The 16,489-nt window shown below is 37.3% G+C and overlaps 1 pseudogene; it reads right to left on the reverse strand.

The window, feature by feature from the left end:
* Window positions 1–16,489, reverse strand: part of LOC101685935 — a 54,090-nt pseudogene that overhangs the window by 37,398 nt on the left and 203 nt on the right.

The following is a 16,489-nucleotide window of genomic DNA, read 5'->3' on the forward strand; positions in this document are numbered from 1 at the left end:
GACCTGTTGGGAAACATATGAAGAAACTCAATCTCCTGTAGCTACCAGGGAGAAAAAAGCAGAGGAACCAGGACCTAATTATAAGAACAACAGAACACCCAAGAAAGTGGCATTCTCAGCCCTGGCAAGTCTTATGGCAAAGCCCCCATTCAGGGCTCTAGTTGGAACAAGTGGAATGCTGAGATTTTGGACAGAGACATTTGGATGGGTGTACTTGAAAATTGTAACCCTAGATTTTCATGAACCATCTACACTTGCAGCAGCAATTTATGCCTTCCTGATTCCCATATGCTTGAAGATGATGAAGGACCTCTGCTTTGAAAAATGGCAAATGTCCTCACCATTTTTAGGATATAGCCAGACCTCACCTTCTGACCACCAGAAGAGTAATTGGAGTGAAATTACAGCATGGACTGGTTGGAGAGATGAAATGCCAACCCTGAAAAGGGTGGAAAGAAGCTGTTCCAATGAAGAGCCAAAAGACCTAGCCAAAATGTACAGGAGTCTGGAGACACGTGTTGATAGGACTGGGTCCTGAGAGTACTGGATCCAAAGGACAATTATGGAACACCAGGGTGAGAAGAGTTTGTGGAACTCTTGTGAATATGGAAGTCCTCTTTAATATTAAACATTTTAATTACCCAGCAAAGACCCTGGATCTAACATGTTGCTACTTTGACTTTTGAAATTTTGAAGAAAGTATTGGCACACTCAAAGTATGATAGAAATGCCAGAAGTGCTACAGAAAATGGCAGAAGGCGGCTCAAAATGCTTAAATAAGTAAGGGTGGATATCTCTTTCCCAATGGGTGTGTTCAAAGGGAGAGTTCAGGGTCTGCCAGCTTTACAAGGAATGCTTTAGTAGGAGTGGCCCATGCATCACCAAGAAGGTAAGTGGCAGGTGCCTTCTACAAACCAAGACTAAGGGAGGCCCAGTGATAGCAAAGAGAATGACAAGACCTCAAAAAGTAGAGGTGAAGTGACAGCTAGTCATTTGAGGCAAGGAGGGCTCCCAGAAAATAGATTTTAGGGTGGAAAATTTAGGATAGAAGGTTTGTTTTTATGCTCGTTATCACTCTACTACTATATTATAAGCTATTTGAGGGCAGAGAATTGCTTTACTCCTTCACTTGTATATCTTCAATACTGAAAATATTGCTGGACGCTTTAAAGCTTCCAACAAATATTTTGGAAAAGAGATTATTCTAAGAGGGTGGCTGGGGTTGGGGTGGGGGTATCGACAGCACCAGTACTAGGATATTGTGAGATTGTTAGCCACTCTACTTTGTAACTTCCATACGTTTTTAACAGTTTGGCAAAAAAAAAAAAAAAAAAAAAAAAGAGAGAGAGAGAGAGAGAGAGAGAGAGACTGGGCCTTTAAAAATTGGAAACAGACTTATGAATTATAACCTTTAATAAAGGCATCTGTTACAATGTTAACTTGTGAAACATTTACTTAAATTGAGCTTTATGTAAGCTCTTTACTGGGAGGCATCGTGCTGGTCAAACCCAGCCATCTGAAGTTACTTTGTGACATGGAAAGATAGTAGTGATGATAATTTTTGTTCCAATTACTAAAAGGAAGTCTTGAAAATTAGGAGAGAAAATGTTGAGGTATCTGGATAAATTTCCTGGTGAAAAAGGAGAGGGAAATTTAAACCCATATTTCCCAAACTGTGTTTCCTGAAAGCATGCAATCTGTGATTGGTGACTCCATATTCTGTGTTCAATGTGTTTATAATTCTAAGTCTGGGAAACACCACCCTAGGTTTTGTGTGTTGGGTATAAGGTAAAAGAGCACATATTAACTATCTGATCTTCAGAAAAGATGATAGCTATTTCTATTTAAAAAGGGTAGCATGGTTTTTCATGACCCATGATTTGTTAAAGATTTAGGGAAAGGAAATGTAAGACTATGATTAAGAAGAACTGAGACTGAAGGCAGCTAATTGAACCTAGATTTTTTAGATTTCTTTATATCTTGTTTCATATAAGTTTTAATAGTTCAAGTGTTTAGTGTGTCTGATATTTTCCAGGTTCTGTTCTAGTCATTGTAGAAGATACAGAGATGAAGTTTTATGTGGTTTTTCCTCTAAAGGATATTCATTTTAATAAGTGGTTAGTAGCAGTCTGATATTCGTGTTGAAATCATCAAGAAAAGCATCATTTATAACATCTGTTAGAATATTGTGATCAGGTAATCACACCTACACAAAAAGTCATTTGGGCAATAGAAATCAGTAGTTCTGATGCCACTGCCCCTTTGATAGCAGTCTTCTGAAACTTTTGACAGAGCATTTAAGAGAAAAATAGTATTGTTTATAATCTTCATTCATGTCTTTAAAATGATCATGCATATTATTTAGGCCCTTTTAGCAAGGCAAAACAATAAATAAAAAATCACCAAGTGATAGAATTTGCTTTCAACAAGCTCAATTTCCTTCTTTGGTACTGCTTTGCCTCCCCACACACCCCATATATGTACTCGGCTTCCTCCCTTCACTGCTTGACCACTTGCTCAAGTGATTCATTTCCATCATGGTATGCATTATAGAAAACAGTGTAAAATGTTACCTATCTTTGGAGATTTTTATTTTTAATGAATTAATGTTTTTAAAGAAAATGGTGGAATTTTTATATAAATCAATGAATGAGGAAGATAAATGGGGAGAGCACTAAGGATTGTATTCACAACCTAAAGTCATATCGTGTAAGAACTTTCTTTGATGTGTAAGTCAATTCCACCCCTCATGGCAAGCATTCTGTGTTCACATTGAATTGATTCTCATTCACTTGAGTCTTGGGATTGAGTGGATTTTGCTGTGGGCCCTGCCTCATAAAACAGGGATTCAACTTAAATTGCTCAGAGTAGAAAATTTTATAGGGTAGTGCTGCAGAAAACTAAGCAACTAGTAGCTAGGCAACAGGAACAATTGTAAGAAAAGAAAATGTAGAAAAGACCAAGCAGATACTATCTATATAATATTTCGTATTAAGAGATTTTAAAGTATTATCCTTTGTTTGTTAGTAAAACTTGCTTGTGATACTCAGTGTCTCTCACGTACACCTTTATATGAAATTTATTTTATCAGATTATCTTCCATCAGACTGATTGCCTAGGGCTTTTTTCCAGAATTCACTTAGCTGCTTGGTTCAGGCTACCCTGATAAGAACTGTAAATTATTATATTGTAAGCATTGTCAACCTAAGAGTGAAGCATTGGGCTTGATGGGACCATTAAGCATCTGCCACAGCCTCTTGGTAGATAATACAATTCAGCCCCTAGGGATAACACTTGGCCAGAGGCTGACAGCATATCCAGTACCCTGCTCATTGCAAGTCAACTGCATCAGCCAAGTTAGGGAGAAGGAGGTCCAGGGTGCTTAGAATCCAATACACTACGGGGGACCATTTGCCTGAAAACAAGACATCCTACCTTTTAAGGCCACAGGAACTATATTCTAGTGTTTTACTGGGGCACTTTCATTTACCAGTATCATTAAACTAGTTCAAACTAGGGAGATGACACTATTAGGGCACCACCAAATTCCTCTGAAAAGACAAATGGAGCTAGATATTTGAAATAATCAAACAGTATTTTAATATCCTTGCTTTGTAATGTGGTTTGATTCTTTCCTTTCATTACAACCCCCTTTCCTCTACTTCTTTATTCAACAGCACTAGCATTTGATAGCTCTCTTACTTTCCAGCATATGAGTCAGGGACCCAAGGAGAAACTTGAGCTCCAAGTTGCAAAATTTTCACCCAAGTTCTCATATTGACCCATCTAGAGTCAAGTGCTCACCCTTGAATTAATGGCTATGACCAGAACGGGAGGTAATGTAGGTAAGCTGGCTCAAGAATCATAAATGTATGTGTGTGAACAGAATTCCCAGGGGTGAGAGTGAAGGAGGCAAAATGACTGTTATCTACTGTGCCTTGACACTTCACCATATTCTTTAGATAAAGATGGGTCACCTCATTTTATTATCTTTAAGAAGAGTAATAGCTGGGATATGTTATGTAAAGGATGTAAAGGCCTTACATGGAAATTCATTTTCATTCCCCACATCAAGTTTACAGTGACTCTTTCTTTGGAAATAAAGATTGCCCATTTCACCAATTATAGTGATTCATAGTGATTAGCAATTATAGCAAACAGAGCAACCAAAGAAACACACATTGAGGCTACAGAAAGATGCAAGCCATACATATTCACTTCTGCATTAGCAAACAAGTTCTATTGATGAGGGAGCAGGAGGCTGGCTGAGGACAAAGCAAAAGCTGGCGCCTTGCACCCCCCCCTTCATCCGCTCCCCTCCATATGTGTAGCATTCCTCAGACACCCCTGACTGCCATAAAATGATAAATAGTTAACTTGCTGAGATCACAATCCTGCAAGACAGGAGTCTCCCTTGGTCTGCAAATGTCCTTGAGATTACAACAAAGAAGTTACCTTATCAATAGCCCAATTTCCAAAGACACAGAACTCAGTTCCTCAAGCCCTAATGTCACCCTCCCCTCCATAAAAAACCGAAGGAGGTGGAAGTAGAAGGAAAAGTAAATAAAGTTAAATTTCTTCTAAACCTAAATCTCATTAACAGGGATGCTTGATAGCAGGAATGTAACATTCCACCAGGAGACTCTCAATTGTCTTTACTTGATAGTAACTAAGCCTTCAATATTCTGATAGTATTCTTTGCCCCAATAGCCCTTCTGAACACCCCTTTGTCCTCACCTACCCAACTCCTGTGTATATAACCAACCACTCCTCACAACCCGGGGCAGCAGCTCTTCCTGCCCATGGGTCCTGTCCCTGTGCTTTAATAAACCACCATTTTGCACCAAAGATGTCTTAAGAATTCTTTCTTTAGTCATCAGCTCCGAACCTCACCCCACTGAACCTGACTTAGGTTCTGGGACTTCATCACTATCATGCCTACAGTTAATGATAAAGTTTCTATTTCAGAGAAGACCAGACCCCAAGGGAGAAAACCAGTATGTATAAACACAGACCATCCATGTAGTTTAGATATTAGCCATATAATTTAACATTTTACTCTACTTAAGGCAAGAGGAACTGGAAGTTGTTGTAGAAACCTTCAGTGCATTCCTTATGGCTCATTTTGTACAAGTAGGCATAGAAGCTATGTATGGGTTTCAAAAGGGTGTGGGTTAATCTCTTCCTGAGTATTTATTTTGCAATATTCCTAATGTCACAGTCTAAGAAACCCATTCTAGGTACTGTTAAATATTGATGCTTAAACTGATTGAATCAGACTGAATATAAAGCCCAGAGTGACTGTAAATGAAAGGGTGCCACTTGTGTAAATTGAGGAATAATGCTGTCCTCCAGAACTATGGCTTAAAGTTTATTTTTATCTGGGAATGCTGTGGTCTGGACTAAATTATACAACTTTCCTGTTTGGTTGTGGAGAGTGGCCAGAGAAAGTTTGCACACAGAGGAGTGATTTTTGGATAAGGTTTAGAGGGAATGTCTTTCTACCACAACCATGTAGAGCATTGTGATTTCAATTATGTAATGATGAGTATGTAATCTCAAACAAAGATAATTACACATGCTAGAAGTTTTCTTTAAACCTCTGTACTTTGGCTTTGCTAAAATGGGGTAGCATGTAAAAGCCACTCGAGTATATTGAGGTTATGGACAAATAACAATTTGCCTGTGCTTTCATCTATATATTTCTTCAGAGTGTGGTCAGTTGGCAAAACAGACGTACAAGTCTAAGAGCACATGCTAATATAAATACAGCACTCCAACATGGAAGGTTGACCACTTGCCTAGAGTAGAGGATAAATGTTATGTTTGAAGGAAAGCCAAATGTTTTGTACATAAATCTAGGAACAAATGTCCAGCTTCCACTCAAGTCATCAAAATTCAAATAACGCCACTTCATCTACTCTCTGTGGCCTAAAATGCTTTTCTCACTGTTCACTTAGCTCTTCAACAAGACAAACCTATTTGTCATCCTTCTGAGCATTGAAACATATGAAGACACTTATGTAACATCAACAGCAGAACAATAGCCGTGTGTGTGTGTCAAGGAGGAACAAACAATTAGAAGTTTTGTTTTTCTCTCTCTTGGCTCAATTAGGGTAGGCACAGATTTAAAAAATTAATCACACCAATCTTAAGCTTAATTCCATCTCATTCTTTTTCATCCTGCAAACTTTGTGTTAATTTCCCCCACAGGCCTGTCTATGCTTTTATTACCAAAGCAAAAGCTATCTTATTTAAAGCTTTTGTGTTGTATTTTGGTCCCTATGACTCTGGATCATATCTACTTTAAGAGAATATAACTAAAAATGGGCCAACTCTCGGTCCCTTATGTTCCTGAAGATATGATATCCTTTGTGTACCAAACTATCTACTCCTTCAAAGTTAGATGCAGATTTTTTCCCCACCGACATCTGAAGTCCAATTGCTGGTCTTTTTGACATCTTATAGCCACATATTTTCTTCTTTTTCATCCACTCTTTAAAAGGAATGTCTTGGAGACAGTCTTTTCTGGCTTTCATCCCTACTCCTTGTCTCTCTCACACTAAATCCTGTAGAAACTCCAGAAAGCATCTGTGTCACCTTCCTTTTTACCTGTGTCTTTCTAGTGGCATTATTTGAGATTCAGTGTGACCCATCAGAGATGGCTATTTCTTTCTTTTTTTTTTTTTTTTTTCTTTTTTGAGATGGAGGCAGAGGGAGAAAGCGAGAGTATCTTAAGCAGGCTCCATGTCCAGAATGGAGCCTGATGTGGGGCTTGTTCTCACAACCCTAGGACCATGACATGAGCAAAACTCAGGAGTTGGATGCTTAACCGACGGAGCCACTCAGGCACCCAGAGATTGCTACTCTTGGTTTCATTTCACTATCCTTTTAAAACAAAATAACATACATTCTCAATCTACATTGTTATTGTGAATTTTGCCACAAGAGCTCACAGATATTCATCTGAGAGCTTCCTATTTCAGTCCCCCAAGTATTTTCTTAAACATTTTATTTTTAATTTTTAAAAAATATTTTATTTACTTTAGAGAGAGAGAGAAAGAGAGAACAAGCAGGGGGAGGGGCAGAGGGAGAGGAAAAGAGAAACTCAAGCAGACTCCACACTGAGTGTGGAGCCCAATGAGGGGGTCAATCTCACGAGCCTGAGATCGCTACTTAAGCGAAATCAAGGGTCCAACATTCAACTGATGGAGCACCCAGATGCCCGTTTATTAAACATGTTAGACTTTTAAGTGATTATGATCTTTATGTAAAGGACTACTTCAGGTTAAAATAATTTAGACCAGAGGGTATCTTTGAAAAATACAGAGCATCTTGAAAGATACACAGACTCTACCTAGTGCCAAGGGAAACTATAGTAACTGCAAATGCATATTCTGTAGTTACTTAATAAATCAAAGTGTAAAATACCTAAATTGTAGCTTTTTTTTTTTGGACTCTAGGTTTTTCTCTTAAAACACATTTGATTTTCTTTTTCTTAGGTTGGCACTCTGGCAGAATCTTGTATTAGAAACAGTGATCTCTATGGAGATATAGATTATAGTTCATGTTAAAATATGTTTGCTGTTGACATCCTTTTGGCTTAAACTGGTGACACATTTAGTGGAAGTTAAGTGTTCTAGAAGTTGTTTAAAATGATTTTGACAAGAAAAAATGATGCCATAAATATTATAACAAATAAATAATTTTTTTTTTTCAAATACTAATGTGTCTTAGCTCTTTACTACAGAAGTAGAAAATGTGGTTTCAGAATGCTGGTTGTTAGGTCTCTTATAATGGCTGGACCGCTCTGAAGATTTAAATCAGGATGAGACTAGCACAGAGTTTGTAATATGTCCTATGAAATCTAAAGACTATTTTGATGATGTGGAAAATCCCCGAAAGAAAAAGATTAGTGTTAGAAACCTCCAGAGAAGTTTGATTTTTCAAAATAAGAATTTTTGTTTGCTTGCTTACGTTTAGTCTTGGACCTCCTGAATATTCCTTTCCCTGACCTAAAATTTCTGGTCTGAGAGGGAGACTCCACAAATGTCCCATCTTAAGGATATCTGTGAACAAGCACTGTTCCATGACTAGTTAACTGTAGAGAAACCACTTTCAAGAATTAGTTCTAACACTAATGAACCCACACTAAATAAATATGAAGCTTCTTTTCCATGAGTGTCCTTCAGTTATCATTAGACGCTTCAAGTTTTAGTAGGGTTTTTGGGACACTATATAATGATTAAATTTTCTTTCTGTAAAGTTTTAAAATTCATATCTTCCACCATCATAAATTAAGCTACTTTAATCTTTGTCTTTGGTTTGTCTAAATAAAATGGACATTTGGAAGTCAATGATTTTCCTGCTCGAATAGATGTGGCATGATTATTTGACCAGTATTGTAGAGAGAATTCAAGTATCAGATAGAACAGTCTCTGGGTTATCATCAAAACCTGATACCCTGTTATTATATAATTGAGGCCACAAGGTTGTCAATATCAAACACATTCATTGCTTCCTTAAATCTGCAACCTGAAACCAAAGTCAGAATTTTAAGTCACAAAGACATCACTGATAGCACGTGGGAAATTTTCAAAGCTGTGCCAGGGGATTTAAGGAGCATTGCTTCCATTAATCTTGCTGAAAGTCTCATGACTAAATCCCTGTGCATTGCTTTTAAGATTTGCTCAAAAATGTCTCGGCATACAAAGTATGGACAAGTTATTCATTACAGCTTTTACTTTACAGCATTCTGAAACTATTTCTAAGTAATTTAGCACTGACTTTCCTCTCCTATAAAAGATCATAAAATACTTTTTGCCTAAATGAAAGATTTGCTTTTTGATAACATGAACTTTTATGAAGAGTGAAAACTAGTTTTTACACAGAGCTTGACTGGAAGGAAAACAAGTAGTAAAGTTAAAAGAAACTATAGCAGGTCTATTGATGTTTTTTTTTTAATAAAAAAAATATACAAGCTTAGAATTTCTTACTGCTTAAAAAATATGTTTATCAGTGTATATTATATATAATTAATTTTATTAATTACTTGTAATTATATTAATAACATAGATAAATTATTACATATATTACATATACAAAATCTCAATCTCAATCTACCTATAATTACCAGGGTAGTTCATAGTCTAGTTGAGGATATAGAAACATAAAGCACAGTAGAGAAATGTAACAAAGAATAAGAAACTTGAGAAAAAGAAGATTTGAGACATGGAGTCATCTGAGGTTTTTGGGTTATACTGCTAGTTGGGTAGTGTAGGACATAAAGCTTTAAAGTTTTAAAGTCAGATTTAGAGGGCTTTTTCAATGCAGCAATAATTCACACTTCATTTTGTAGGGATAATATGGTCAAGATATGATTAATAACATCATAGAGATATTATTAGTAGAGATAATTTAGGAGATTTCATGACTGAAAGATTGGCATGAGTAGACAAGGAAGGCGGACAGGTGAGTAAGGAGGCTGTTTCCAAGAGCAAATAGAGACAATACAAATCTCAGAAAAGGAATTGCCCCTGAAACGCACAAAAAGGAACAGACTGAAGGCACTGATGAGATGTGCATTAGGGAGAAAGGAGTCAATAATGACTGAGGTTTTCAGCATACAGGGTGAAGATATGGTGGAAAATAGTAAAGGCAACCCAAAGTTGAGGCAGAAGATAATAATTTCTGTTTTGGTTATGAGAAGCTAGAATTCTCTGAGGTTTCTGAGTACTTACTGAGTGAGTTTTGGGGCTGTTTTGAGACATTAGCTCATAAATTGTAGTGCTGATGAGCTCATCTGGAAAAATAAAGAAAAAAGAGTAATGGAAAGGAGATTAATGGGAGTTACTTGGTAGTAGTTGAAGTTAAGAAAGTAGTCAGGAAAGGAGATGGAGCAAAGTGGTGAGAAAGAAGAAGAGGGCCAGGAAAACTGTTATCATTAAAACTATGGAGGAATGTCATCGGGGCCCACGGGGCAACGTAGTTGAGGAGGATGAAACCATTAGTCTTGTTAACTATAAAGTCATCGGTTTACTTACAGACAGCATTTCCAGTAGAGTGGTCGGGACCAGACCAGTAAGGATGTGATCACCAAAATCAATAATGAGAGATAAAAACAGGTGGAAGGAGGTATTATAGACTTACCCTTCATAGATGTTTGGAAATAGAACCAAGGAGACTCATGAAGCAGTACCTTGAAAAAGCACAGATGGAGAGAGAGAGATTCTGAGGTAAGGAAGAGAGACCTGAAAGTTTTTGCAGGTATGTAGGGAATGCTGTGGAGGTAGAAAACCCTTAGGCAAAGGAGAACTTTGATACTTCCATTGGCTCAGTCTTTAAAAGTTATTAAGTTCTCTCTCTTTCTCTGTATCAATATGATGTCACACACAGGATGATTTAGATCATAAAAACTGTTCAGGGAGCTCCCCATATCAGTTAGGATAGGCTAATTACTGCTGCAGAAACAACCCAATGCCCCCCCCCCCCCGCCAAGTTGGTGTTTTAATAAAATAAAGTTTATTTCTTTGTTCTGATTTATGCTATTTTTGGAATGGCAGGGTCATTCATAACATTTATACAGGGACCCAGTGTGGCAGGGGCTCTATCTTGCAACTCATAAGAGAAATCATAATCATCACTGGGGGAAAGTAGGGGGCATCTCACACAAAGTGTGAACCTTTCACACTGGGTTCTTAATACTTTCTCAGAGACGAACCATGAAGAGACTGTGGACTCTGAGAAACAAACTGAGGGTTTTGGAGGGGTGGAGGGTTGGAAGGGTGGTAAGTATTAAGGAGGGTTGGGGGTTGTGGGTATTAAAGAGGGCACGTATTGCATGGAGCACTGGGGTGTGGTGCATAAACAATGAATCTTGGAACACTGATAAAATAAAATTAACAAAAAAACTTTCTCAGAGAAGTGACATATGTTACTTCTGCTCACATTTCATTGGTCAAGCTAGTCACATAGCCAGCTGACTTCAAGTGGTCAGGGAAGGGCAACTCTGCCAGGTGCTTGCTAGGAAGGAGAACCAGAAATTTTGTGAACATTTGTAATGATTACAATACTGCCTTACAAGCTTAAAAAGGAACTGTGGGATTTAGAGGAACTGGATGAGGGAGCAAAATGGGTTGAATTAATTACATTATCCAATGCTATTATGCTTCTTGAAATGCATATAATATTGAAATCATCTCATAGGAACACCTGTGAAAAGGAGTTCTTCATAATTGTTTCTGAATGCCTCTAATAAAATGAGACAATTAGCCTTCTCTAATGTATTAGTTATGATTAGTTTCATCTGCATATGACAGGAAAAAATATAACAGTGGTTGCAATAAGATGCAATTATTTTTCTCTTAGGTAAATGTCTGAATAAGAGTTTCCAGGTCCTCCATGACCATCAAGGACTAGGGTTCTTCTACATACGTTCTGGATCATCTTCAATGTTTGACTTCCATTTTGTGGTCCAGGTTGCCTGTTTCATCCAGCTTAACCCATCTCATTTCTATGCCAGCTGCTCGGCTTCTCCCTAAAAGTTTCACTACCACTTCTAGATATATTGCATTGGCCAGAAATTAGATACCCACAATGAAGGCTAGTCTATGTGGTCTTTATTCTGGGGAACCATGTACTTCATTAACAGCTTGGGTCTCCATTTCTGAGTGAGAAGAGGAGAATTGGTACCACGTGACTCTCCATTTTACACACTTTGCCATGCCTGTGTGGAGGATCTTCCCTTTTGTTTTGGGATTTCCTCCTATTTTTAGCCATGCCAAGAATAGCTAAAATTCTTAGGAATCGGGAACTCCTTGCTCCACATCAAAAATGACTCTCATGGAATACATATATATTTTGGAATCTCTTCTCTAGCCTCTTCCTGAAAATGGAATATCACTCTGAAAGGGAATGACATCAATATTGGTTTTGGTGCACTTTATGCCCACTTCCTAGTTTCACTGAACTCACATCTCTTGGTGGGAAGTGATAGTAGGCTGGAGAAGGTTGGGCCAGAACATTCAGTTGACTATGAGTTTAACTAATAATGTTCTGTGCAGAACTGGGCTCCATGTGGAGGTCTTGCTATAGAATTCCGATGAGATAGTGCATATTGGAGAGCAATAGAGACTCTTTTCCTTTTTGCTTTACTCCCATTGTGGGAGCTGTGAGATGGAACACAGTTTACTACCAAAAGAGAGAAGAGACAAAGTGCTGTGGAACTTCTAAAGCAGGCAAGTTGGCAGCTGCACTTGACCCTCTGTTAGACCTGGCACAGATTTCAGGAAACAGTAGAGATCGTTTGCTTCGTACTTTTGTTTTTCATTTGTTCCTTGTTAGGGCCTCTCCACTTCATACACCAGATGTTGAACTTACATTATTATTGTGTTGGTAGTAGTAACGCAAATTTGAATTGTAGGAGAATGCATTATTCAAGTGGCAGATGAGATAATCCTTGCCAAAGATGCATGAATTAAACATGCATTAGCCTGGGGCCTGATGGAGCTCTGAGTCAGGGAAAGTAAGAGGGTGGTTGGAAAACTGATAGTGGAGATGTCTGACAATCTAGGATCCACCTTCTGCTGATGATTTGTACTTTAAGATAGAGTAATGATGGAGAACAGGAAGCAACATTCAATACTGAGGATTTTACATTTAATTAGGCATTGGATTGTAACCTGATTGAAGTCATAAAAGAGTAAAAACACTTGTAAGTCAATGCTAAGAGGACAAAAAGCAGAAATGAACACTGCCCTTATTTCCAAATTCATATTTCAGTTCACTTTCTGCTGTCATCTTTAAATCTCATATGATATTATAAATCCTTTTTGCCTATTAAGTAAAATTTATTTTCCTCTGAAGTTTGTTCAGATTTTTACTTTATGGATTATATGATGAAATTCAGTATTGGTTATTTTATTTTTATATTCCTGACCAACTCAAATCCTTTTTATAATTGCATAGCCTTCCCATATCAACAGCTGTATCTGGATGTTTAATAGTCCTTGTTTCGGACAAACAAAAACAAATTAAGAAAAGATATTACACTATTTTTATTTATTTTTATTTTATTTATTTTTATTTTTTAAAACATCTTTTATTTTTATTTTATTTTGTATTTTAAGACATCTTAAAAAATATTATGTGACATTGTCTATATGACAAAGAAACATTTGAAAATACATGCTTGCGATAGGATGTCAAACCATCATCTAAAGCTCAAGAGTGTAGAGACTTAACATATTTATTTATCCACAGCTTGATGCTGGTTTTATTTTAAGTAGATGTGCATTAATAAAAGATAGCTATTGTTTATGCCAAATCATATCTTTTTCCTTTTTACAGTAGAGAGGCAAAGCAATCTATTATTTTGGATATTTGTTAGCAGAGAGAAAACAGATCAGTCATATAATCATATCACTTTGTAAGAAGAATCTTGACAAGAAATTTTGCACCAAAATTGATAGTACACTGTGGATAGCAGATTATAATCTCCAGTGAAGGAAATATGAATAAAAGGCAAACAATATGAAATGATATCAAGCAAGATATTCTGCATCCACATTTTTAGCCCTCCACTTTAGGAATGGAAGTGACTTAGGTACATGTACCTGTTAGAAACAGGATGGCATAGCAGATCACTCAACTGACCCTGAAAGGAAATATTAGCAAGTCGATAGACTATGGATGAAACCGTTTATTCAGTTATGAGAGCAAAATATGATTTATATTGTGCTCTCCATACATGTTTGTCTATTATGTGAGTCTAAATCGTGTGAACGGCATTTTAATACATCTCAAAGTAAGCCAAAAGATACTAAAATTTCAAAAAGGGTCCTGAGCAGTAAGATGTAGTTACTTTGCTATCAACATTTCCATGCAGATTTTGTATGAGCAGGAGGAATTACTTGTTCTTAATAAGAACGAACTAAATCTCTTCCCTCCTTTGCTCTCTCTTTTGAATTAATTAGTTTTGGCTTGCCAGAATCTCTGTGCAGACCATAAAGAATGGAGGGACTTGGCATGTACCATGTTTTCTCCACTGCATTAATTGAACTGTAAATGAGATTTTGGTCAATAAAATAAAACATGTTGCCCAGAGCACACAAAGAAAAGCACAAGAGAGATTCAAGTGCTTAGTAATGTGAGGAATGAACATAACATAAAGCTTCTGCCATAAATCAATTCAAATAAAGTGTAGGGTGTACTCCTTGTTGATCTATTCCCATAAGCCATTTTACAAATTCTTAGGCAGACTAAAGAAAACAAAGTTTTAAGAATTTGATGTGCTTTTCTTCTCCCAGACATAGTTGGTATTCTCTAACACTGCTCTTGGCATAATTCATCATGATTTCAATATCCATGTAGATTATCCCTTCAATACCCTAGACTCTTAATTATTTGACCTTCTCTCCTCCTACAGTTTTGACCAACAACTTTCTCCAACCTCTTGCACCATGATCACACCTTAGGTCCTAGCATTCCCAGTACATGTGACTCTGTAATTCTCATTTTAAGAATTCCATATTCAAACTACCACCTCTTATTTTCCCAGCTCACTTCCCTTAGTGCCCTTATTTCAACACTCTCTCTCTCTTTTTTCCCCTTATTGGTGCTTAAAAAACAGTGAATTTCAGCCCTGTTCATGTCCTCGTTCATTTCTTTCCAGCTTAAATTTCATTGCCAGTCATAATCGCCCCTTTGTGTGTACATTTGATGCCCTTGGCCTCTCTCGTTTCCTCATCGTCCTCTCATTTCCTCACAGTCACCTCAATGCTGTTTAAATCCCATTCTGCTTACCCTGTGGCAGTAGCAGTCATAGCTCAATGTATCTGGAGGAAAACACTCACCATGGAAGGTGAATCCCATTTGAATTCTTGATTGTAGGCACAGGAAGAATCATAAATGCAGGAATCACATTATATGCCACTTGCCCACTTCATCTTTCTTTTTCCTAGGCAACTGCTTCATACCTCCCCATCCTCTTGAACCCAGAACACTCTTCCCTTTCCTCCATCTCAACTGATAATCTTTCTTATTTCACCATGAAAATAGTACTTCATGAACACTCTACCTCCTTCCTCTGAAACTTCCTGAATTCCTGTCCTTCTGTTTTTCTCCCAAACACTTTGATCTTCTAATGTATGTGTATGTGCACACACATTATCTATCCTCTACCTTCTATCTATCTATCATCTATTTATATTTGTTCTGGTTCCTCCATTACAACGCAGCAAGTTCCATAAGAGTTGAGATTTTTCTTTTTTGTGTATTTGTTTTCACTGCTCTATCCCCAGGAACTAGAGCAATATTTGCTATATAGCAGGTACTCAACAACATATATTTAATTAACTAATTAATTCAGTGTGAACGATAATTTGTATATGATAGTCGGAAAAATGATATGTTCAATAGCCCTTTCAGAAAAAATTCAGTTTGCAGTGTGAATCTAGATCAATGGCATCCAAACGCAGAGATCCATGTTAAAATTTTAGGACCACCTTGTTGCTGAAGGCAAAGAATATCTTCTGGCTTGTCCATACCTCTGTAAAAGAAACTCCTGTGCTCTCTTGATGTTTGTTTCTGTGCTGCTTTTTATTCTTGTCCTGGAACAATTTTTTAAAGAAATGTTTCTGGCCAGAAACATACTAACAAATAACATCTCTTTAATTGAACCTTCTTGCCTTTACTGAAGAGGAATTAAATGCCCAGGCTCAGATTGGTGGCTAATGTGGGACCAGGATCTAGGACCCTTTCCTGTTTATTTTTAACTTGTCTGATTGTAACTGTTCCCTCCATCAAATTTAAGGAAAATTTAGACCTATTTACTGGGGAACTCTAAAGGCAGACACAGAAAATCATTCTCAGGGAAGCATTTAGGTGATAATGGCATGTCCCCATTTGGGTGAGGGCAGGGACAACATCTTTCTGGTACACCAAATCAGTGATCAGCTGTAACAGATTTAGACTTTTTATTACACAAATGAAACAGAACTTATGAAAAGTATGACTATTTTTTCTTAAATCATCAACATTGCTGTGACACTCACCTTATAATTTGCTCTTCTCTTATTCACAAAATTTTCATTAGTCCTGTTGTTCTCTTCCTCATCCTCGCTCTGGACTGCTGTGTTTGTGCACATTAACTCAGAGTCAGCCTCTTGTTGTCTGGAGCTGTCCTTATTTCTACTAATCTTGAAAGGTCTTGGTGCCTGAGGTATCGTTTGCTGGAGGGTTTTGTAAATCTCAGGCTTGCTTTCAGAGGTATAAAACAATGTTCTCTTGGATATTTATTTCTTCCAAATGGCATTATTCCTTTTATTGACACATACTAATGAAAGAATCAGCAATAGTTAGATTCATTACCTCCATACTAGAAAAATGAAGAAATTCTTTCTAAAAGTCTTTCAGTGCTCAGACGTCACTTGATTTCCAACTGTTTCATTCTGTCTACCTTCAGCTCCTAGAGCTGTCGCATGCTGTAACA

Source organism: Mustela putorius, unplaced genomic scaffold (assembly GCF_011764305.1).
Source record: "Mustela putorius furo isolate JIRA1106 unplaced genomic scaffold, ASM1176430v1.1 tig00003858_pilon_pilon_pilon, whole genome shotgun sequence".
Taxonomy (NCBI): domain Eukaryota; kingdom Metazoa; phylum Chordata; class Mammalia; order Carnivora; family Mustelidae; genus Mustela; species Mustela putorius.